This window comes from Emys orbicularis, chromosome 23 (genome assembly GCF_028017835.1).
Source record: "Emys orbicularis isolate rEmyOrb1 chromosome 23, rEmyOrb1.hap1, whole genome shotgun sequence".
In the NCBI taxonomy this organism is placed as follows: Eukaryota; Metazoa; Chordata; order Testudines; family Emydidae; genus Emys; species Emys orbicularis.
This window is the reverse complement of record NC_088705.1, coordinates 21,632,279-21,656,555: the sequence shown is the minus strand read 5'-3', so window position 1 is coordinate 21,656,555 and position 24,277 is coordinate 21,632,279.

The following is a 24,277-nucleotide window of genomic DNA, read 5'->3' as shown; positions in this document are numbered from 1 at the left end:
TCTAAAGGAATAGTTTGAGCACTTGTATGTTACACGTGCCTATTCAGTGCTGGCGGTGCCATGTCCTGCCTTGCCCCTTGTGGTCCAAAACAGAAGCACTGGAAAAGATCCCAGGAATGTCAGTCCGCTGGAGCTTTAACAGGTAAAATTGGCTTCTCAGGCTGGAAAATAAAAGCCCCACCCCACTTCAGATATGCTCATGAGGGTTCCATACAACATATACCAATCAGCTAGTCTGGATAACCCACACCCTGTGCTATTAAGGAATGAACTTCCCAGACCACTGATCATTATTTCTGAAAAATTATGAAAAACTTCAGACTAGTAGAAATCAGATTAGAGCCTGTAGTGAGGAGGCGTGGCCTGCCTCGGAGATTGACAGGGAGGGACAGTCACTCAGTCCTACACAAACCAATCCTGTTTGGTGCTGCATTGGCTCCAGTGGGAGGTCAGGGTGCTCAGCACACAAAGGAGGAGATCAGCCCTTTGTGGAGTACATGCCCAGTACGAGTACATGCCCAGATATCTGATCATCAAAAGCAGGGGGGGGGAATAAATATAAAAAACAAATGTGGAGTCTAGTGGAGTGGGGAGTGACAAGTGGAGAAAGAGGAAGGAACTGAACTGCATATTAAAGGAACACACATCAATGTCAACTAGAAATCCAGCTGATGTCCACAAATGGGTTTAGAGGAGTAACACACAAGGTCATCAGTAAGGAACAGCCCCTCTCCATGCAAGTAAGGGGAGACTGTGACTTCCCCTGGTGTTATCTGGACTGGTGATCTGCTAGGTCACTCCAGTCCTCGACTCTCGGAGCCAGCTTTACCCTGCTCTGCTGTGAGAACCCCCATTCCCGGGCTATTCACGCACAGCCTCTAGCATGTAAGTTGCTCCAAGTTATGTGATTGAGCACTTTTGGCCACTGCTTGGATTGTGCAACCAAATGACACTAGCCAATATCTCCGGTCCCAGACCCAACCCTAAGAGCCTCCGTCTTGCAGTGTCCAGTTATGCCTGCTGGATGCTGCAAGCTTATATGAGTTTGTCAATTTAACAAAGAAATTGATATGTACCAGGCTGGTTATCCCAAGGGGAGTCTCTGACATGCTTCAAACCAAACGCACTGCTTCAGGTAGACCAAACAAACAAATGTATTAACTTCAGGCACTCTCTGAAGCCTCGTCTCAGTAGAATCAGGGTCCCCTCCTCTCCCCATCCCACTCAGGACTGTCTACTTCACTCTCTTGTAGGCAGGGCCCTTTGTTTTCAGTTTTTATTTTATTTAATTTTCCCCAGGAATTGATCAGTGTTTATTACCAACAACAAAAACTGGGGGAAATCAGTGAAAAAACTCGTAATAATTTTTCTGGGTAAATATTGGGGTTTATTTTGGTGGATGGGAAAAAAGGGGGGGAAGTATTCAGTAGATTAATGCTTCGAATTCCATTCATCAATGTGGTTTGCTGCAGAACTAAAACAGAACTCAGAACACAATGCTGCCACCTCTGAGTTTAAGAAAACAATAGATCTCTAATCCCCAAAGAAAACTTTTCATTTGAATAAACAGTTTACTGCTGTAGACTTAGAACTATTAGCCTATAAATGTTTACATTTAATAATTGGGACACACCATTTGCAGCGCATACTCTCAACTTCATCCTTTTCTCCTGGTTTTGTTTTTTTTAAACTTTCAAATACTTCCTTGTGTTCTGAAATGTATTCTGATACAGATTTTCGTTTTCTTCCCATTTTAGTGTGTCAGATCTTTAAACTGTTTTCTGCTAACAGCTTGAAATGTGTACGTTGTGGGCATGAGATTCATCAGTACGTTCAGATGCACATGCACTTCAGAGCTTGCATGCATTCCTGTTTGTTTATTGTGTGTATCTTCTAGATTAATACAGGCTTTGCATATACACACAGACTAATGTATTATTGTAATACATATATCTCATGCAATGTATTGTATTTTCTTAATAAAACAGGTTATTATTTATATTTTTGTATGATACAAAAGAAGGGTGAAAATTGGAAAAACTGAATAATACTTTCTGTAAAACCCAGGAATTTTTCGGTAAAAATCGGTTTAAACTGAAAACAAGGGGGCTTACTTATAGGCAACATTGCACACCTGTCTTCTGCAGGACCAATCCTTGAGCCCTCCCCACCCCCTCTTTGTTTTTGTATTTAGGCACAGGATGAAATCCCAGACAAATGGCCTTCTTCTTTGTTGGCTCCACTACTGTCCTGAAGGGACCTTTCCATTCTTCTCCCCAATGTGAAGCTGAGTTGGAGATGGAATCCTCAGATCCTTACATCACTTCCATAAGCAGAAAATCAAGCCCCAGCAGAGCCGTGACAATGGACCAGTGCTTAGATGGGTGAGCAGGGTAATGCTATCAATGGGGACCCCATACTACACAGAGTGTATGTTTCTGGAACTCTCATTAGCCTGGAACCCAAGTTCACTGGTTACATTTATCCCCATGACAGGTCTCTTTGCTCGCAACATGAAACACATCATTGTAATCATGTTTTTACTTAGGTTTAGTCTTTTTGCCTTCTGTAGTCTTCTTCTTTTTTTTTTAAAGCAGTTGGTGAATTTATATTCAATACATTTTGTCTTTCATTAAAGGCTAGATCATGCCAAAATTGTGTCTAGGGCAGAAATTCTCTAAACCGTATGTGACAAATCTGTCACGTGCTGTATGGTTAATATTTGCAACACAGATATATCTCTTTGAAAAATTAAACATAACCATAACTTTTGTAAAGGCCAGAACTCACCAGTGTTACACTGATTTAATTCCTCTTGATGTGTCTTCTGTTGTACGCCACATTACCCAGGATTGCAGACATGAAACATCCCTGATGTACTCCTGTTCTGACTTCAAAACTGAGTACACTGTGGTCAACACTGCATGTAAAGTTGGAATAGAAGCTTTTGATTATGTTGATTATATGGAGAGGGATTCCATATGCCTGCAGAATGCGCCATGGACTGGTCCTGTGAATGCTATCAAAAGTCTTCTCAAAGTCTATGAAGTTTATGTAGAATTGCCATTGTCATTCTAAGCATTGTTCTATTACGTTTCTTAGAGAGAAGATCTCGTCTGTGCATCCACGCCCTTTCAGAAAACCGGCTTGCTCTTTTCTGAGAACCCTATCAACTGCCTCCAATATACGCTGGACTATGATCATACACAATACCTTGCTTGGCACAGATAAAAGTGTGATATCATGCCAGTTACTACAATCACTTTCATTGGTATCTGAACACCCACAACGCCCACAGAAGTTAATAGGGCCTGCCAGGGTTCAGTCCCACTAATAAATCAGGACGTTTTGATTTAGGTGCTTAAATATGGATTTAGATACCTAACTTCAGACACCCAAGTTTGAAAATTGTGGCCAATTTTGCAAATGTCTGGGTGTGGCCCCCAATATCCTGAGCAAATTCTATTTCCTGGACTACACTGTGCCTGGCTGCATGCCCACCGGAGCCTTCACTGACTGTCCTGAACTGCTGTGAAATTACACTGTACTTCTCTAAATACTCACGTTTTGGCGTTATTGGCCACAAGGGTCAGAACCTTGGTTTTATATCTTGTCTGAGGCAACCTACAGCAGCACACTGTCTCCTAGCACAATGTCATAGAATCATAGAGGATTAGGGTTGGAAGAGACCTCAGGAGGTCATCTAGTCCAACCCCTGCTCAAAGCAGGACCAATCCCCAACTAAATCATCCCAGCCAGGGCTTGGGAAGCCAGATTGGAATCTGGCTTCTAAGGAAGGAGATTCCACCACCTCCCTAGGGAACCCATTCCAGTGCTTCACCACCCTCCTAGTGAAATAGTGTTTCCTAATATCCAACCTAGACCTCCCCCACTGCAACTTGAGACCATTGCTCCTTGTTCTGTCATCTGCCACCACTGAGAACAGCCGAGCTCCATCCTCTTTGGAATCCCCCTTCAGGTAGTTGAAGGCTGCTATCAAATCCCCCTTCACTCTTCTCTTCTGCAGACTAAACAAGCCCAGTTCCCTCAGCCTCTCCTCCTAAGTCATGTGCCCCAGCCCCCTGATCATTTTCGTTGCCCTCTGCTGGACTCTCTCCAATTTGTCCACATCCTTTCTGTAGTGGGGGGTCCAAAACTGGATGCAATACTCCAGATGTGGCCTCACCAGTGCCAAATAGAGGGGAATAATCGCTTCCCCCGATCTGCTGGCAATGCTCCTACTAATGCAGCCCAATATGCTGTTAGCCTTCTTGGCAACAAGGGCACACTGCTGACTCATATCCAGCATCTCATCCACTGTAATCCCCAGGTCCTTTTCTACAGAACTGCTGCTTAGCCAGTCAGTCCCCAGCCTGTAGCGGTGCATGGGATTCTTCCTTCCTAAGTGCAGGACTCTGCACTTGTCGTTGAACCTCATCAGATTTCTTTTGTTCCAATCCTCCAGTTTGTCTAGGTCACTCTGGACCCTATCAGGACATTTTACACTGATTCAGAGGAAAGAACGCTCCCTACTGACACAGCAGTGTCACTTCCTGCTGTATTCTAGTTTTCCTCAGGAGTTCTCTCATTCCAAGTGGACTCACCCCAGATCTGCGCGGTTTAATCACTCTGATTAGACAATTTCTTAGACACAGATCTGATCCATTACCTAGACTTGGGAATTTTAGAGATGGAGAGAACTACTTGATCATTTAAATCACTGCATTGCTGGTCAGTGCAGAATTCTTCCCTACAGTTCAGTCTCCTTTGATTTATGTAGCCTACTTCTAAACCCAGGCAAAGGATACAACAATCTTTTGTCCCAGATTCCGAAAGTTCCCACGTGCTCTACAGGAGCCACTGGCTTCACCAATCTACTAGAATTCTTTGAGGGGCTCAACAAGCATGCGGACAAAGGAGATCCAGTGGCTATAGTGTATTTAGATTTTCAGAAAGACTTTGACAAGGTCCCTCACAAAAGGCTCTTAAGCAAAGGAAGTTGTCATGGGATAAGAGGGAAGGTTCTCATGGATTGGTAACTGGTTAAAAGATAGGAAACAAAGGGTAGGAATAAATGATCAGTTTTCAGAAAAGAGAGAGGTAAATAGTGGTGTCCCCCAGGGATCTGTACTGGGCCGAGTCCTATTTAACATATTCATAAATGATCTGGAAAAAGGGGTAAACAGTGAGGTGGCAAAATTTGCAGATGATACAAAACTACTCAAGATAGTTAAGTCCCAGGCAGACTGTGAAGATCTACAAAAGGAGCTCACGAAACTGGGTGACTGGGCAACAAAATGGCAGATGAAATTTAATGTTGATAAATGCAAAGTAATGCACATTGGAAAACATAATCCTAACTATACATATACAACGATGGGGTCTAACTTAGCTGTTACCACTCAAGAAAGAGATCTTGGAGTCATTGTGGCTAGTTCGCCGAAATCATCCTCTCAATGTGCAGTGGCAGTCAAAAAAGCAAACAGAATGTTGGGAATGATCAAGAAAGGGATAGATAATAAGACAGAAAATATCATATTGCCTCTATATAAATCCATGGTATGCCCACACCTTGAATACTGCATGCAGATGTGGTCGCCCCATCTCAAAAAAGATATATTGGAATTGGAAAAGGTTCAGAAAAGGGCAACAAAAATGATTAGGGGTATAGAACGGCTTCCGTATGAGGAGAGATTAATAAGACTGGTACTTTTCAGCTTGGAAAAGAGGCGACTAAGGGGGGATATGATAGAGGTCTATAAAATCATGAGTGGTATAGAGAAAGTAAATAAGGAAGTGTTATTTACTCCTTTTCATAATACAAGAACAAGGGGCCACCAAATGAAATTAATAGGTAACAGGTTTAAAGCAAACACAAGAAAGTATTTTTTCATGCAATGCACTGTCAACCTCTGGAACTCCTTGCCAGAGGGTGTTGTGAAGGCCAATACTATAACAGGGTTCAAAGGGAGCTAGATAGATTCATGGAAGATAGGTCCATCAATGGCTATTAGCCAGGATGGGCAGGAATGGCGTTCCTAGCCTTTGTTTGCCAGAAGCTGGGATTGGGTGACAGGGGATGGATCACTTGATGATAACCTGTCTGTTCATTCCCTTTGAGGCACCTGCCATTGGCCACTGTCAGAGGACAGGGTACTGGGCTTGATGGACCTTTGGTCTGATCCAGTATGGCCGTTCCTATGGTCTTATGTTCTTTGTTCTCACCCTCCCGTGCACACACTGTCGGGTTGCCAACCCTTCTGGATTGTCCTGGAGTCTCCAGGAATCGAAGATTAATCTTTATTTAACGATTATGTCATGTGACAAAACCTTTATCCTGGAATATACTCAACCAGAGTGGGCATCCCTACCCCCACCCTCAAGTGACCGGTGCCCTGCGTAACTCCCCCCACACCCATGAGTATGTAGGGGAGTGGATGGCAAAGGGAATTCAGCTAGGCCTGCTCCTGGCAGCACCTAATGCCCAGCTCTGGGAGGGAGTGAGCAGAAGGGAACCTGCCTCATGCCACCCTGTGCATTACAACCCATTCTTCATAATAAACGGTTCAACCCACTCCACCAAGACGGGCTGTGGAGCAGAGCTGGGAAAAGCTCAGGCTAAGCCTTGAAAGGGAGTGCTACTTCTGCGATGCAGGCCGCGAGAGATGTGTTACACTGACAATGGGCAAGAGCCAGGACCAGGGTTCCTAGGCTGTGTAGGGCTTGACTGAGGCCTAGGCCCATCCATAAGGCTCGAGCTCTTGGAGTCATGTGATGGGGTCAGAATCTTAGCTTGCATTACAAAAAGGATCTTTCCAGCCTCCTGGATAAAAAGGAAAGCTGGTAAATATTCTTATTAGTACTGATTTATTTGTATTGCAGTAGCACCTGGGAGCCTGGTCACAGACACAAGCACATAAAGCAGTGAGCAAGTGACCAGGGAGCTTTGCGAACAGGGCTGCTAACAGGGAGTTTCACAAGGGAGTTTGGAAGGGGCAAGGTTCATTTGCCATCCTTTTAAACCTGTAAACTAAACTATATTCATAATTTTTTGATTTAAAAAAAACCCTATCATTAACCTAGGTAGCTGCAGGAGACAATGCAGGCAGAAGCCCAGCAGCAGAGTGGGGGCTATCCAGTTTATTGCGCCGAGTGCAGCATATATGATTACCTGCCCTGTGGGCGGGTGGCGTATGTGTGCATTCATGCAAGGAGCTCCTGGCCGACAGAGGCCGCGTACGAGCTTTGGAGGCCAGGGTGGTGGAACTGGAGGAGCTAAGGGAGGCAGAGAGGTATGTTGATGAGGCTTTCCGGGACACTGTAGAATTGTCCCACCTCCGGTCAGACAGCCCCTGCGCTGTTGAGGAGGATGAAAGGCCCAGGGAAGCAGAGCAGTCAACGGGAGCAGAGGGAAACCTTCCCATAGTTGGGACCCTCCTTCCAGATGGTGCTGGGGTTGCCTCTCGCACTGAGGTTACCTCTCTGGGGGAGGGAACTCCAGTCACTAGGAAAAGGCAGGTGTTAGTAATGGGAGATTCGATTATTAGAAACGTAGATAGCTGGGTTTGTGATGACCGGGAGAACCGCATGGTGACTTGCCTGCCTGGTGCGAAGGTTGCGGATCTCTCAAGGCATCTGGAGAGACTTATATGGAGGGTTGGGGAGGAGCCGGTGGTCGTGGTACATGTAGGTACCAATGACATAGGGAAGGGTAGGAGAGACGTCCTCGAGGCCAAATTTAGGCTGCTAGGGAAGAGACTGAAATCCAGGACCTCTATGGTGGCATTCTCAGAAATGCTCCCAGTTCCACGCACAGGGCCAGGTAGGCAGGCAGAGCTTCAGAGTCTCAATGCGTGGATGAGACGATGGTGTAGAGAGGAGGGGTTTACATTCATTAGGAACTGGGGAAACTTCTGGAATGGGGGGAGCCTATACAGGAGAGATGGGCTCCACCTAAACCAAAGTGGAACCAGACTGCTGGCACTAAACATTAAAAAGGTTGTAGAGCAGTTTTTAAACTAGGAGATGGGGGAAAGCCGACTGCTGCAGAGGAGCATGTGGATCGGACAGACACTTCTCTTAGGGGAGAGTCTAATGATAGAGAATCTCCAGGTTCTAGTCAGGAGCAGAGGACGGAAGAGGATAAAGTAGGGGCCAGATCAGATGAGAAACATTCACATAAAGAATCTGACACGTCAGAAAAGGGCAGACAAATAAACAGTGACAAGTTTTTAAAGTGCTTGTACACAAATGCTAGAAGTCTAAATAATAAGATGGGTGAACTAGAGTGCCTTGTGATAAAGGAGGATATTGATATAATAGGCATCACAGAAACCTGGTGGAGTGGGGACAATCAATGGGACACAATCATTCCGGGGTACAAAATATATCGGAAGGACAGAACAGGTCGTGCGGCGGGTGGGGGTGGCACTATATGTGAAAGAAAATGTGGAATCAAATGAAGTAAAAATCTTAAGTGAATCCACACGTTCCATAGAATCTCTATGGATAGTAACTTCATGCTCTAATAAGAATATAACATTAGGGATCTATTATCGACCACCTGACCAGGACAGTGATAGTGATGATGAAATGCTAAGGGAAATTAGAGAGGCTATCAAAATTAAGAACTCAATAATAGTGGGGGATTTCAATTATCCCCATATTGACTGGGAACATGTCACCTCAGGACGAAATGCAGAGACAAAATTTCTTGATATTTTAAATGACTGCTTCTTGGAGCAGCTGGTACAGGAACCCACAAGGGGAGAGGCAATTCTTGATTAAATCCTGAGTGGAGCGCAGGATCTGGTCCAAGAGGTAACTATAACAGGACCGCTTGGAAATAGTGACCATAATATAATAACATTTAACTTCCCTGTGGTGGGAAGAACATCTCAACAGCCCAACACTGTGGCATTTAACTTCAGAAAGGGGAACTATGCAAAAATGAGGGGGTTAGTTAAACAGAAATTAAAAGGTACATTGACTAGAGTGAAATCCCTGCAAGCTGCATGGACACCATAATAGAGGCCCAACTTAAATGTATACCCCAAATTAAAAAAACACAGTAAAAGAACTAAAAAAGAGCCACTGTGGCTTAATAACTATGTAAAAGAAGCAGTGGGAGATAAAAAGGCATCTTTTAAAAAGTGGAAGTCAAATCCTAGTGAGGTAAATAGAAAGGAGCATAAATACTGACAAATTAAGTGTAAAAATGTAATAAGAAAAGCCAAAGAGGAGTTTGAAGAACGGCTAGCCAAAAACTCAAAAGGTAATAACAAAATGTTTTTTAAGTACATCAGAAGCAGGAAGCCTGCTAAACAACCAGTGGGGCCCCTGGACGATCGAAATACAAAAGGAGCACTTAAAGACGATAAAGTCATTGCGGAGAAACTAAACGAATTCTTTGCTTCAGTCTTTATGGCTGAGGATGTTAGGGAGATTCCCAAACCTGAGCTGGCTTTTGTAGGTGACAAATCTGAGGAATTGTCACAGATTGAAGTGTCACTAGAGGAGGTTTTGGAATTAATCGATAATGTTAGGATGTTAGGAATCATTAAAAAGGGGATAGAGAATAAGACAGAGAATATATTATTGCCCTTATATAAATCGATGGTATGCCCACATCTTGAATACTGCGTACAGATGTGGTCTCCTCATCTCAAAAAAGATATACTGGCACTAGAAAAGGTTCAGAGAAGGGCAACTAAAATGATTAGGAGTTTGGAACGGGTCCCATATGAGAAGAGATTAAAGAGGCTAGGACTTTTCAGCTTGGTAAAGAGGAGACTAAGGGGGGATATTATAGAGGTGTATAAAATCATGAGTGATGTGGAGAAAGTGAATAAGGAAAAGTTATTTACTTGTTCCCATAATATAAGAACTAGGGGCCACCAAATGAAATTAATGGGCAGCAGGTTTAAAACAAATGAAAGGAAGTTCTTCACACAGCGCACAGTCAACTTGTGGAACTCCTTGCCTGAGGAGGTTGTGAAGGCTAGGACTATAACAGCGTTTAAAAGAGAACTGGATAAATTCATGGAGGTTAAGTCCATTAATGGCTATTAGCCAGGATGGGTAAGGAATGGTGTCCCTAGCCTCTGTTTGTCAGAGAGTGGAGATGGATGGCAGGTGAGAGATCATTACCTGTTAGGTTCACTCCCTCTGGGGCACCTGGCATTGGCCACTGTCGGTAGACAGGATACTGGGCTGGATGGACCTTTGGTCTGACCCAGTACAGCCGTTCTTATGTTCTTATGTTCACCGTGCTAGGCACTGTGTAAACACAAAGCAAAAAGATGGCCCCTGCCACAACGATCCTACAATCTAAGTAACATGCCCTGAATGTGACTTGTAGTCTTCCTGAGTCTGCAGTCATCCTGAAACAACAGGTGAACTGCCCTGTTGATCTTAACTCTGTAATGTGCTGCCACCGCAAGGAGCAGCAGGACCAGGACAAAGGGGCAAACCCATAGTGACCTCCCATACAAAGTTAAGAACATAAGATCGGCCATACCGGGCCAGACCAATGGTCCATCTAGCCCAGTATCCTGTCTTCAGACAGTGGCCAATGCTAGATGCTTCAGAGGGAATGAACAGAACAGGCAATCATCAAGTGATCCAACCCCTGTTGTTCACTCCCAGCTTCTGGCAAACAGATGCTAGCAACACTCAGAGTATGGACTTACATCCCTGACCATCTTGGCTAATAGCCACTGATGGACCTATCCTCCATTAACTTATCTAGTTCTTTTTTGAAACCTATTATAGTTTTGGCCATCAAAAATCCAAAATCTTTTCCAACCTGAAAAGTCCCAGTCTTTTTAATCTTTCCTCATACAGAAGCCATTCCATACCTCTAAGCATTTTTGTTGCCCTGCTCTGTACCTTTCCAATTCCAATATATCTTTTTTGAGATGGGGTGACCAGATCTGCATGCAGTTTTCAAGGTGCGGGCGTACTGTGGATTTCTATAGAGGCAATATGATATTTTCTGTCTTATTATCTCTATCTCTTTCCTATTGGTTTCTAACATTGTGTTAGTGTTTTTCACTGATGCTGCACTTTGAGCAGATGTTTACAGAGAACTATCCACAGTAACTCCAAGGGCTTTTTCTTAAGTGGTAACAGCTACTTCAGACCCCATCATTTTGTAGGTATAGTTGGGATCATGTTTTCCAACGTGTATTCCTTTCCATTTATCAACATTGAAGCTTGCCTCAGACATCAGAGCCCTGACACAAGGAAGAAAGGAGAGCAGCAGAATACGGACCCTGGACTTCAGAAAAGCAGACTTTGACTCCCTCAGGGAACAGATGGGCAGGATCCCCTGGGAGAATAACATGAAGGGCAAAGGGGTCCAGGAGAGCTGGCTGTATTTTAAAGAATCCTTATTGCGGTTGCAGGAAAAAAACATCCCGATGTGTAGAAAGAATAGTAAATATGGCAGGCGACCAGCTTGGCTAAACAGTGAAATCCTTGCTGAACTTAAACGCAAAAAAGAAGCTTACAAGAAGTGGAAGATTGGACAAATGACCAGGGAGGAGTATAAAACTATTGCTCAGGCATGCAGGAATGAAATCAGGAAGGCCAAATCACACTTGGAGTTGCAGCTAGCAAGAGATGTTAAGAGTAACAAGAAAGGTTTCTTCAGGTATGTTAGCAACAAGAAGAAAGTCAAGGAAAGTGTGGGCCCCTTACTGAATGTGGGAGGCAACCTAGTGACCGAGGATGTGGAAAAAGCTAATGTACTCAATGATTTTTTTGCCTCTGTCTTCACAAACAAGGTCAGCTCCCAGACTGCTGCACTGGGCAGCACAATATGGGGAGAAGGTGACCAGCCCTATGTGGAGAAAGAAGTGGTTCGGGACTATTTAGAAAAACTGGATGTGCACAAGTCCATGGGGCCGGATGCGCTGCATCCGAGGGTGCTAAAGGAGTTGGCGGATGAGATTGCAGAGCCATTAGCCATTATTTTTGAAAACTCATGGCGATCGGGGGAGGTCCCGGATGACTGGAAAAAGGCTAATGTAGTGCCCATCTTTAAAAAAGGGAAGAAGGAGGATCCGGGGAACTACAGGCCAGTCAGCCTCACCTCAGTCCCTGGAAAAATCATGGAACAGGTCCTCAAGGAATCAATTATGAAACACTTAGAGGAGAGGAAAGTGATCAGGAACAGTCAGCATGGATTCACCAAAGGGAAGTCGTGCCTGACTAACCTAATTGCCTTCTATGATGAGATAACTGGCTCTGTGGATGAGGGGAAAGCAGTGGATGTGTTATTCCTTGACTTTAGCAAAGCTTTTGACACAGTCTCCCACAGTATTCTTGCCGCCAAGTTAAAGAAATATGGGCTGGATGAATGGACTGTAAGGTGGATAGAAAGCTGACTAGATCGTCGGGCTCAACGGGTAGTGATCAATGGCTTCATGTCTAGTTGGCAGCCGGTTTCAAGCGGAGTGCCCCAAGGGTCGGTCCTGGGGCCGGTTTTGTTTAATATCTTTATTAATGATCTGGAGGATGGTGTGGACTGCACTCTCAGCAAGTTTGCAGATGACACTAAACTAGGAGGCGTGGTAGATACACTAGAGGGTAGGGATCGGATACAGAGGGACCTAGACAAATTAGAGGATTGGGCCAAAAAAAACCTGATGAGGTTCAACAAGGATAAGTGCAGAGTCCTGCACTTAGGACGGAAGAATCCCATGCACTGCTACAGACTAGGGACCGAATGGCTAGGTAGCAGTTCTGCAGAAAAGGACCTAGGGGTCACAGTGGACGAGAAGCTGGATATGAGTCAACAGTGTGCTCTTGTTGCCAAGAAGGCTAACGGCATTTTGGGCTGTATAAGTAGGGGCATTGCCAGCAGATCGAGGAACGTGATCGTTCCCCTTTATTCGACATTGGTGAGGCCTCATCTGGAATACTGTGTCCAATTTTGGGCCCCACACTACAAGAAGGATGTGGAAAAATTGGAAAGAGTCCAGCGGAGGGCAACAAAAATGATTAGGGGTCTGGAGCACATGACTTATGAGGAGAGGCTGAGGGAACTGGGATTGTTTAGTCTCCAGAAGAGAAGAATGAGGGGGGATTTGATAGCAGCCTTCAACTACCTGAAGGGAGGTTCCAAAGAGGATGGAGTTCGGCTGTTCTCAGTGGTGGCAGATGACAGAACAAGGAGCAATGGTCTCAAGTTGCAGTGGGGGAGGTCCAGGTTGGATATTAGGAAACACTATTTCACTAGGAGGGTGGTGAAGCACTGGAATGCGTTACCTAGGGAGGTGGTGGAGTCTCCTTCCTTGGAGGTTTTTAAGGCCCGGCTTGACAAAGCCCTGGCTGGGATGATTTAGTTGGGAATTGGTCCTGCTTTGAGCAGGGGGTTGGACTAGATGACCTCTTGAGGTCCCTTCCAACCCTGATATTCTATGATTCTATGATTCTATGATTCTATGATTCCTTCGTTTGGCCATGAGGCCATCTTCTCACAGTGGATGCCCCCTTTTTGTTTCTCTTCTCCCCAGCCGTCCCAGCAGAGTGAAGCTCCTTGGAAAGGGACAGATCTCTGGTGGCTGGAATTTAAAAAACAAAACCATGTCGCAGTCAGCAGCAAGACACTGCACTGTGTCAAACCTGGAAATGATACATTGCCAAAGAATGGGAGAGGGATGAATAAAGTCAGATGCTGCCATGCAATCACTGCCTGTGATCCGCCGATTCCCAGGCCCCTCCCAGGTGATCATGAAGCACGATAGGCCATTAGGCCCAGCGGGAGAGACTCACCACATTGGCACTAAAGCAGGGACCTAATGAAGTGGAACGCAGAGGCCTCGGCAGGATTTCATTAAGCAAATGAGCCCTGGAACATCAAATCTTGTGGAGCGAGGCAGAGAAGCAGGGCAGGTAACTTGCGTGCCCTCATTAGTGCCCGTCCTCCAGCCGCAGCTTGCCAACTGCTCAGGCTTTCCTGTAAGCCTCCCAGTGGGAACCAGCAGGGCTGGATTTGTGCACCCACAGGCCCTACATTGGTGAGCATCTCCTACCCACGGGCAGGGCCCATTAGAGAAACACGTCCAAAAGGGCTCAGCACATCAGATGCGCGTTGGGTGCAGAGCTCTTGAATACCTGGCCCCAAGGCCCACTGAAAACGTTGCCCTTGATCTTTGGAGACCTCAGCGTTTCCAGTGCCCTACAACACTTCCTTAGTGCACAGCTGGTTCTCCTTGGCTCTCTGGGCAGCTCCCTGCCCCAGCTCACGTCCCCCTCCCCCTTGTTGGCTGGCATGCTGCTGCCACTGTGACCAAAGGCAGCAGACACAACTTCTGTGGCCCTCTTCACCCCCCCACCCATGCATCTCCCTGCCCACTCCCTGCCCCCACCAGGCCCCCTGGCCCCTGCAGCTCTCACCCAGCTCCTCCTTCAGGAGACCCCAGCTACCACAGATGCCGTTCCCCCTTCACCTGAGTGTTACAAATTACTCCAAGAGTGACAGCATTCGGGGTGGAGGAGCAGGAAACCCGTATGGGGCGTCTCTCCGTGGGCTGACTCCTGGTATTGCTGAGGGCACCACCGATACAGATAAAGGTGCTGTTCTATTTTTGACTATGGTATCCATCCCGGGCGGTTAAACACCCCACCTCCCCACCCCCAGCCACAGCCAGGCTGGTGCTTAGATAGAGACACGCGAGGAGGTATCCAGGACGCTCTTCCCACCCCTATGATACTCCATGCAACACCTGCCAATCCTGTCATTTCTGTACCAAAAGCCCTGCTAACCCCAGGCCTCTGGCTGCACGAGGGAGTCCAGGCCCCAGGTTCCCCACTCCTGCTTCCCCAGCGGCAGGCTCCTGTCCTTCAGATCTTAGGGGGCCTGCTGAGGTGCAGGGTTGCCCCCTTGGCTGCTCCTCCTGCCCCATATTGCCACCCCCGTCCCCACTCCTAGGCCCCCTAAGCTCCGTGGGTAAGCAGCCAGTGAAGAACAGGCGGCGAACAGCAGAGGCTAACAGAGGGAGTTTGCCTGGGAGCTGTCCGAGAGGAGGTACGCTAAGTGCTGCATTAGGGGGGCTGTGTTGGTGAGTATCTGAGTGTCTGCTGCTGGGACAGTTGGTCAGTTTGACCGTGTGCTTGATTGCTTGCTTGTTTGTTTGAAAAGTGTGAATTGGGAGTGCTTTGTTCCAGGTGGGCCTTGAGTGGGCCTGACTGGTATATAAGGGCAGTCAGCAGCGAACCAGCTGAGCGGCGAACAGCAGAGGCTAACAGAGGGAGTTTGCCTGGGAGCTGTCCGAGAGGAGGTACGCTAAGTGCTGCATTAGGGGGGCTGTGTTGGTGAGTATCTGAGTGTCTGCTGCTGGGACAGTTGGTCAGTTTGACCGTGTGCTTGATTGCTTGCTTGTTTGTTTGAAAAGTGTGAATTGGGAGTGCTTTGTTCCAGGTGGGCCTTGAGTGGGCCTGACTGGTATATAAGGGCAGTCAGCAGCGAACCAGCTGAGCGGCGAACAGCAGAGGCTAACAGAGGGAGTTTGCCTGGGAGCTGTCCGAGAGGAGGTACGCTAAGTGCTGCATTAGGGGGGCTGTGTTGGTGAGTATCTGAGTGTCTGCTGCTGGGACAGTTGGTCAGTTTGACCGTGTGCTTGATTGCTTGCTTGTTTGTTTGAAAAGTGTGAATTGGGAGTGCTTTGTTCCAGGTGGGCCTTGAGTGGGCCTGACTGGTATATAAGGGCAGTCAGCAGCGAACCAGCTGAGCGGCGAACAGCAGAGGCTAACAGAGGGAGTTTGCCTGGAGAGAGCTCACTGAGGCTTTCATCTGCAGGTTTCTCTGAGTAGTTCCTGCAACAGCTGAGGAAGCTCTTAAGAGGACAGGGATATGGAAGGTGAGCGATCAGCTGTTGTAACCTGCACAGGTTGTGCCATGTTTGTCTTTCTTCCACAGGACAGAAGCGACTTTGTCTGTACAAAGTGCAAGCTGGTCTCCATATTGGAAGAGAAGGTTCGAGGGCTGGAGAAACGAGTATCAACACTGCGTTGCATAAGGGAAAATGAAGATTTCCTGGACAGACGTCAGGAGATGCTTCTACGGCCACAATGTTCTGAAGATTCAGAGCAGGCACAGCAGGGACAGAAGGATTGTGAAGAGGTTTGGCAGCATGTGACTTCCAGAAGGAGAAAGAGGAGCGTCCATGCACCAGCAATGGAGATACAGGTGAGCAATCGTTTCCATGTTCTCTCCACAGGTACTAATGCGGAGAGTGGACTAGATGACCCATCTGAGGGAAGGGAGCAGAAGGAGACTCCACCGATTGGAAGGCAAAAGATGCACTGTCCTAGGGATGGGGGTTCCACGACCACCACTCCCAAGAGGAGGAGGAGGGTGGTGGTGGTCGGGGACTCCCTCCTCAGGGGGACTGAGTCATCTATCTGCCGCCCCGACCGGGAAAACCGAGAGGTCTGCTGCTTGCCAGGAGCTAGGATACACGATGTGACAGAGAGACTGCCGAGACTCATCAAGCCCTCGGATCGCTACCCCTTCCTGCTTCTCCATGTGGGCACCAATGATACTGCCAAGAATGACCTTGAGCGGATCACTGCAGACTACGTGGCTCTGGGAAGAAGGATAAAGGAGTTTGAGGCGCAAGTGGTGTTCTCGTCCATCCTCCCTGTGCAAGGAAAAGGCCTGGGTAGAGACCGTCGAATCGTGGAAGTCAATGAATGGCTACGCAGGTGGTGTCGGAGAGAAGGCTTTGGATTCTTCGACCATGGGATGGTGTTCCAAGAAGGAGGAGTGCTGGGCAGAGACGGGCTCCACCTAACGAAGAGAGGGAAGAGCATCTTCGCCAGCAGGCTGGCTAACCTAGTGAGGAGGGCTTTAAACTAGGTTCACCGGGGGAAGGAGACCAAAGCCCTGAGGTAAGTGGGGAAATGGGATCCTGGGAGGAAGCACAAGCAGGAGAGCGCAAGAGGGGAGGACTCCTGTCTCATGCTGAGAAAGAGGGACGATCGATGAGTTATCTTAAGTGCCTATACACAAATGCAAGAAGCCTGGGAACCAAGCAGGGAGAACTGGAAGTCCTGGCACAATCAGGGAACTATGATGCGATTGGAATAACAGAGACTTGGTGGGATAACTCACATGACTGGAGTACTGTCATGGATGGATATAAACTGTTCAGGAAGGACAGGCAGGGCAGAAAAGGTGGGGGAGTTGCGTTGTATGTAAGAGAGGAGTATGACTGCTCAGAGCTCCGATATGAAACTGCAGAAAAACCTGAGAGTCTCTGGATAAAGTTGAGAAGTGTGAGCAACAAGGGTGATGTCGTGGTTGGAGTCTGCTATAGACCACCAGACCAGGGGGATGAGGTGGATGAGGCTTTCTTCTGGCAACTAGCAGAAGTTGCTAGATCGCAGGCCCTGGTTCTCATGGGAGACTTTAATCACCCTGATATCTGCTGGGAGAGCAATACAGCGGTGCACAGACAATCCAGGAAGTTTTTGGAAAGTGTAGGGGACAATTTCCTGGTGCAAGTGCTGGAGGAACCAACTAGGGGCAGAGCTTTTCTTGACCTGCTGCTCACAAACAGGGAAGAATTAGTAGGGGAAGCAAAAGTGGATGGGAACCTGGGAGGCAGTGACCATGAGATGGTCGAGTTCAGGATCCTGACACAAGGAAGAAAGGAGAGCAGCAGAATACGGACCCTGGACTTCAGAAAAGCAGACTTTGACTCCCTCAGGGAACAGATGGGCAGGATCCCCTGGGAGAATAACATGAAGGGCAAAGGGGTCCAGGAGAGCTGGCTGTATTTTAAAGAATCCTTATTGCGGTTGCAGGAAAAAAACATCCCGATGTGTAGAAAGAATAGTAAATATGGCAGGCGACCAGCTTGGCTAAACAGTGAAATCCTTGCTGAACTTAAACGCAAAAAAGAAGCTTACAAGAAGTGGAAGATTGGACAAATGACCAGGGAGGAGTATAAAACTATTGCTCAGGCATGCAGGAATGAAATCAGGAAGGCCAAATCACACTTGGAGTTGCAGCTAGCAAGAGATGTTAAGAGTAACAAGAAAGGTTTCTTCAGGTATGTTAGCAACAAGAAGAAAGTCAAGGAAAGTGTGGGCCCCTTACTGAATGTGGGAGGCAACCTAGTGACCGAGGATGTGGAAAAAGCTAATGTACTCAATGATTTTTTTGCCTCTGTCTTCACAAACAAGGTCAGCTCCCAGACTGCTGCACTGGGCAGCACAATATGGGGAGAAGGTGACCAGCCCTATGTGGAGAAAGAAGTGGTTCGGGACTATTTAGAAAAACTGGATGTGCACAAGTCCATGGGGCCGGATGCGCTGCATCCGAGGGTGCTAAAGGAGTTGGCGGATGAGATTGCAGAGCCATTAGCCATTATTTTTGAAAACTCATGGCGATCGGGGGAGGTCCCGGATGACTGGAAAAAGGCTAATGTAGTGCCCATCTTTAAAAAAGGGAAGAAGGAGGATCCGGGGAACTACAGGCCAGTCAGCCTCACCTCAGTCCCTGGAAAAATCATGGAACAGGTCCTCAAGGAATCAATTATGAAACACTTAGAGGAGAGGAAAGTGATCAGGAACAGTCAGCATGGATTCACCAAAGGGAAGTCGTGCCTGACTAACCTAATTGCCTTCTATGATGAGATAACTGGCTCTGTGGATGAGGGGAAAGCAGTGGATGTGTTATTCCTTGACTTTAGCAAAGCTTTTGACACAGTCTCCCACAGTATTCTTGCCGCCAAGTTAAAGAAATATGGGCTGGATGAATGGACTGTAAGGTGGATAGAAAGCTGGCTAGATCGTCGGGCTCAACGGGTAGTGATCAATGGCTCCATGTCTAGTTGGCAGCCGGTTTCAAGCGGAGTGCCCCAAGGGTCGGTCCTGGGGCCGGTTTTGTTTAATATCTTTATTAATGATCTGGAGGATGGTGTGGACTGCACTCTCAGCAAGTTTGCAGATGACACTAAACTAGGAGGCGTGGTAGATACACTAGAGGGTAGGGATCGGATACAGAGGGACCTAGACAAATTAGAGGATTGGGCCAAAAAAAACCTGATGAGGTTCAACAAGGATAAGTGCAGAGTCCTGCACTTAGGACGGAAGAATCCCATGCACTGCTACAGACTAGGGACCGAATGGCTAGGTAGCAGTTCTGCAGAAAAGGACCTAGGGGTCACAGTGGATGAGAAGCTGGATATGAGTCAACAGTGTGCTCTTGTTGCCAAGAAGGCTAACGGCATTTTGGGCTGTATAAGTAGGGGCATTGCCAGCAGATCGAGGAACGTGATCGTTCCCCTTTATTCGACATTGGTGAGGCCTCATCTGGAATACTGTGTCCAATTTTGGGCCCCACACTACAAGAAGGATGTGGAAAAATTGGAAAGAGTCCAGCGGAGGGCAACAAAAATGATTAGGGGTCTGGAGCACATGACTTATGAGGAGAGGCTGAGGGAACTGGGATTGTTTAGTCTCCAGAAGAGAAGAATGAGGGGGGATTTGATAGCAGCCTTCAACTACCTGAAGGGAGGTTCCAAAGAGGATGGAGCTCGGCTGTTCTCAGTGGTGGCAGATGACAGAACAAGGAGCAATGGTCTCAAGTTGCAGTGGGGGAGGTCCAGGTTGGATATTAGGAAACACTATTTCACTAGGAGGGTGGTGAAGCACTGGAATGCGTTACCTAGGGAGGTGGTGGAGTCTCCTTCCTTGGAGGTTTTTAAGGCCCGGCTTGACAAAGCCCTGGCTGGGATGATTTAGTTGGGAATTGGTCCTGCTTTGAGCAGGGGGTTGGACTAGATGACCCCTTGAGGTCCCTTCCAACCCTGATATTCTAAGAAGGGACTTGCCCCATTTTACACCATGTAATTCCCTCCTGCGAGTTCCCTACCTCCCCCCCATGGCGAGCCAATGACCGTCACCTGCAGCCACCACCCACCATGCAGCCCCCCACAACAGCCCCCGTCCCTGAGATCCGTCCTGTACATCAAACAGGAGGCCGCAGCACCCAACGTTGCTCTGGGAGTTTGAGGCCTAGTTAGAGGTTGTGGCTCTGCATCCTCAGCCCAACCCAAACTACTAGGGCTGGATGCCAGGCTGTGTCCAGCTTGGCTCCCCCCCTCCCCCTCCCCAGGGCTTGCTAGCGAATGCTCTGATTTCTGCCACACACACCCCATGCTAGCGGGAGCTGCTGCACCCACGGGGGAGTCCCACCCAGAGGAGGGCGGGTGCTGTTGGCAGAACTGTCCTATCTCAGTGTTTCCACGCAGGGAAGCCAGCGTTATGCTGCAGACAGGACTCTGTCGCAGCCCCACTCAGGGCCGGTTCTTGGGACGGGTGAGCAGGGGCAGGCAGTCGCCCTGGGTGCCAGCTTCCCGGGGGCACTGAACTGATGTCCCACTCGGCTTTTTATTTTCTCAGCTGCTGCGGGGGAGACATCAAAAACATTTTCCACCACAGCTAACAAAATGTCTAGGGCTGCTCTTGGTCCCTGGTGGGAAGGCCCTGGGAATTCGCCGTATGAATGTGTCCCTAGGCTTCTGGGGCCATTTCCCTGACCTGGCCGGCATACGCATTTATGGAGGCTGCACCAGTCAGCTGTGGGCTTCCAGTGTAGCAGGGGACTCACATGCAATGCACCACCTAACATTCGGACAGGTGGACTTTACACCACCAAGAGGCTGGCCCCCTAGAAGAGCCACATGTCTTCTCTTTCAGGAGCTGCAATGAATGTCCCCAGCATACCTGCAACCTGGGCCTGACTCTCCTTTCACCTCTACTGGTGTAAATCCAGAATAGCTCCTCTGGTACCAAGGGAGCCAGGCGGGTGTGAGTGAGTGAAGAGTCGAGCCCCGAGGAGCTGGCTGTCCTTTGGAATGCACTGTGCATGGCTGGAGGCGAGTCCCCCACGGTGCCTGGAGTTCTGCTGCGCTTCACTGACCGGAGATTTGCCGGAGCAGCACAGCAGATGAGCAAGGGAGTCCTTCCTGGGAAACAGGGTGTACAAGCATTCTGCCATTCTTTCCAGTACACCGCATTCCCCGTGCACCGCTTACGGGAAGAGGAGAAGGCCAATTTCCCTGTCCCTCCCACACCCCACCACCCCCAGCATTCTTTCACTTCCATAAGGGCAGCAGTAATGCTCCCTGCTGTTTGTGTCATCAGCCTGAAATATTTGGAACAATAGACTGAGATCCTTAAAACACCAAAGGACCCAAAAGAATTCATAGCATGTATATTACAGTAGCACCTCACTGGGCCCTGTAAAGACATGGTCCAAAGGAGACAGGCCCTGCCCCAGAGTGCTCACATCCTACCTAGCAAACAGGACACAACAGGAGGACAAACTAGGGAAATGGAGCCATGTGAGAGGATGAGGTAACAAAATTTCCAGAAGTGAGCAGAGAAGCAGAAGCCACAGCTCCTCATTTGCCTGTTGGTCTATTCACTGAATGGAGTCTTGTTTTGGGACCACAGCCACCTTTTTCAGAAATATCAGATGTCTATTGGTCTCTTTGAACAGAAGAGCTGTTTTAACCCTGGCATATAAGTGCATTGGTCTCGGTGCTGAGTCTTCAGAATCATCAGACCACATTGTTTGTACAGCACCTAGCACAACGGTATCCTGGTCTATGACTTGGGCTTCTAGGCACTGTTGTAATACAAGTAATTATCATTGTACGTCTACAGCATGTTTCATCCAAAGATCTCCAGTGCTTCCGAGACACCCTGGGTAGTGGGTAAACTGAGGCACAGTTTCAAATGTGGGTGTCAAAAGTTAGGATCTTTACTCCACATTTGGCACATGCTGCTCTCTCCTTTCTGGCAGCAGTGCCACTGCCAGTAGCTTCGGCAGAACTTTGGCTTCTCAAAGGCATAGGAGGCATCGCATTGTTGGCCAGATTATTTGCAGCAGCACACTGGCTCTCAGATGCCAGCGAGGGGGCTCAGAAGTATAGCTCCTCCCTGCCACCACTCTGCCCAGCACCTGAGATGTCCTTAGCCATGGTGGCTGCAGTTTCACCCTTCTGAGGGAGTCTGTGCATTAGCGACCTCTCTGTTTACTATCCATGCAAAATGCATTGGCCTGATGCTCTTTTCATCTGCACCACATTAACACCAGTGTAATGCTCTTGGAGATTCTCCTTATTTACCCTAGTGCAGAGCTAACACTTGCCTCCCCAACAAGAAAGGTTGTCTGACAAAATAAGAGACTCTAACTGATATCCTATCTCTGACAAGGACTTTGATAGGTTTTGGTTAAGTTTGATCTGTATAACCACTCAATTTGAATTCTAAAGTATCACGTTCTGATTCTTTTTCTCTTGTGTATCCTGATCAATACCTTTCCAACATTGGCAGGAATTGTCTTGTATGTTTTCCATAGGACTAAGCAGGCCAAGGTCTCTGTAGTCAAACCCCAAGGCTGATTAATGTTGTACAGTGACAGGGACACGTTAATGCCTGTGGCTCTCTGGACCCATTTATGCCATCAAAATTAACACAACGGAGGAGAATCAGGCTCAGAAGTCCTTGTGATGGGCTAAGCAATGTTACAGCAGAATGCAAATTGGGTTACGTTTTCTATCACATTATACAGACCCAATTACCATCATCTCGGTGCACCTCACAATTTTTGATGTATTTATGTCACACCCACGGGAGGCCAGACAGTACTCTTCTCCCCATAACACAGGTGACAAATGGAGACACAGAGACACTAGGTGACTTGCCCATCGTCACAGAAGAAGAATTTGCAAAGCAGGGACTCAAAGCTGGATTTCCCAAGTCCCAGGCTAGTGCTTTAAACAGTGGGCCATCCTTCCGCTCTGCAAAGTTCATTGCTCTCATGCACTGCTGTGGTACATTGATGGCCCATTAGCAAGACAGTGGCTACTAGCAGTGCACTCTGAAGTGACCGCTTTCATTGGAAACCCTGGGTCAGAGGGAACTATGCTGATTTTTATCAGCGGAGGATCTGGTCTTTACTTTCAAAGATCACTCATTCTGACCTTAGGAACTATGGACTAAATTCACCCCGTCGTAATGCCAGTGAAGTCAGTGTCTGCAACAAGGCCTGTCTACAGATGGATGGACATCCTAGGCTGAGCACAATGTCTGGAATTTTCCTTAAATGGCCAAGCATCAGTTAAAGGTGCTATTGACCCTTCACTCTTCATTGAGATTAGAGGGCATGATGACCTCTGAATACATGAGAGATTGTAATTACCTGGGAAATCTCCAGAGAATGGTTAGCCCTGGGGAATGAATCTTCTGTATCTCACATGAATGCATTCGATCCTTGGCTTTCAATGGATCTGTAACCCACCCATCCACCCACCCACAGTATCTATCCTTTCTGTTTAGCCACCTGTAGCAGGGTGGACACCCGCTCCTGCTTGGCAGGGCTTGAAAGCAGCCCTGCAGAGGGCTGCAGCTCTAAAAGCTGGGCTGATTGGGGAAGCGGCCGCAGCTGGGCCACGCCCCAATCAGGGCACTGCTGGCCTATATAAGAGGCTGGGAGCCAGAGACCAAACAGTCTCTCTCTGCCTTCAGAGAGAGAAGGGCCTGGCTGTAGGGAGCTAGACACAGGGTACCTGGAGCAGGGCTGGGGAGCCCCAGCCTGGATAGCCCCAAGCTGCGGCCTAGTAGGAGGCCAAGGGGTACTGGGGGTTGCAGAGGGCAGCCCATGGGTAGGCCAAGGCAGCAGGTCCAAACCCAACCTTGCCTGTGATGAGTGGCCTATACTGCAGTCTGCCCTAGGGAGTGGGGGCTAGTTGGTGACTGGCAGTGGCCTTATCCTGAGGCAAGGTAGGGATAGTGGGTGGGGGTTCCCTGGGAAGGGGAGACCCTAGTACTGAGGGGTGTACTGCCAGGGGGCAGCACCCCAGATTTAGGGCACCGGGGTCTGGGAGGGACACGGGGGCCAGAGGACAGGTGGATCACCAGCCTGCAGAGGGTGCGCCGATGGCTGGATGGAGCTAATTCCCAGAGTCACCAACAGGAGGTGCTGCAGGGGTGAGTCGGACCCTCTACACCACCCCACTGCAGCTTCTATCACATCCCTGCAGTTAGATGAGTAGAAAGACCCAACAAACTAATCAGAATCTGCAATATCGCTTCCTACCACTTGTATGTTTTTCAGTAGCTGCCTGCAGTGCAGTGAGTCCTAGGGCTGGGCGAGCTCTTATGTATGACATGGACTTTGGATTACACAACAATCCATGTCCGGAAATACATTCTGCATGTATCATTCACCAGGCATTTTTAGTGT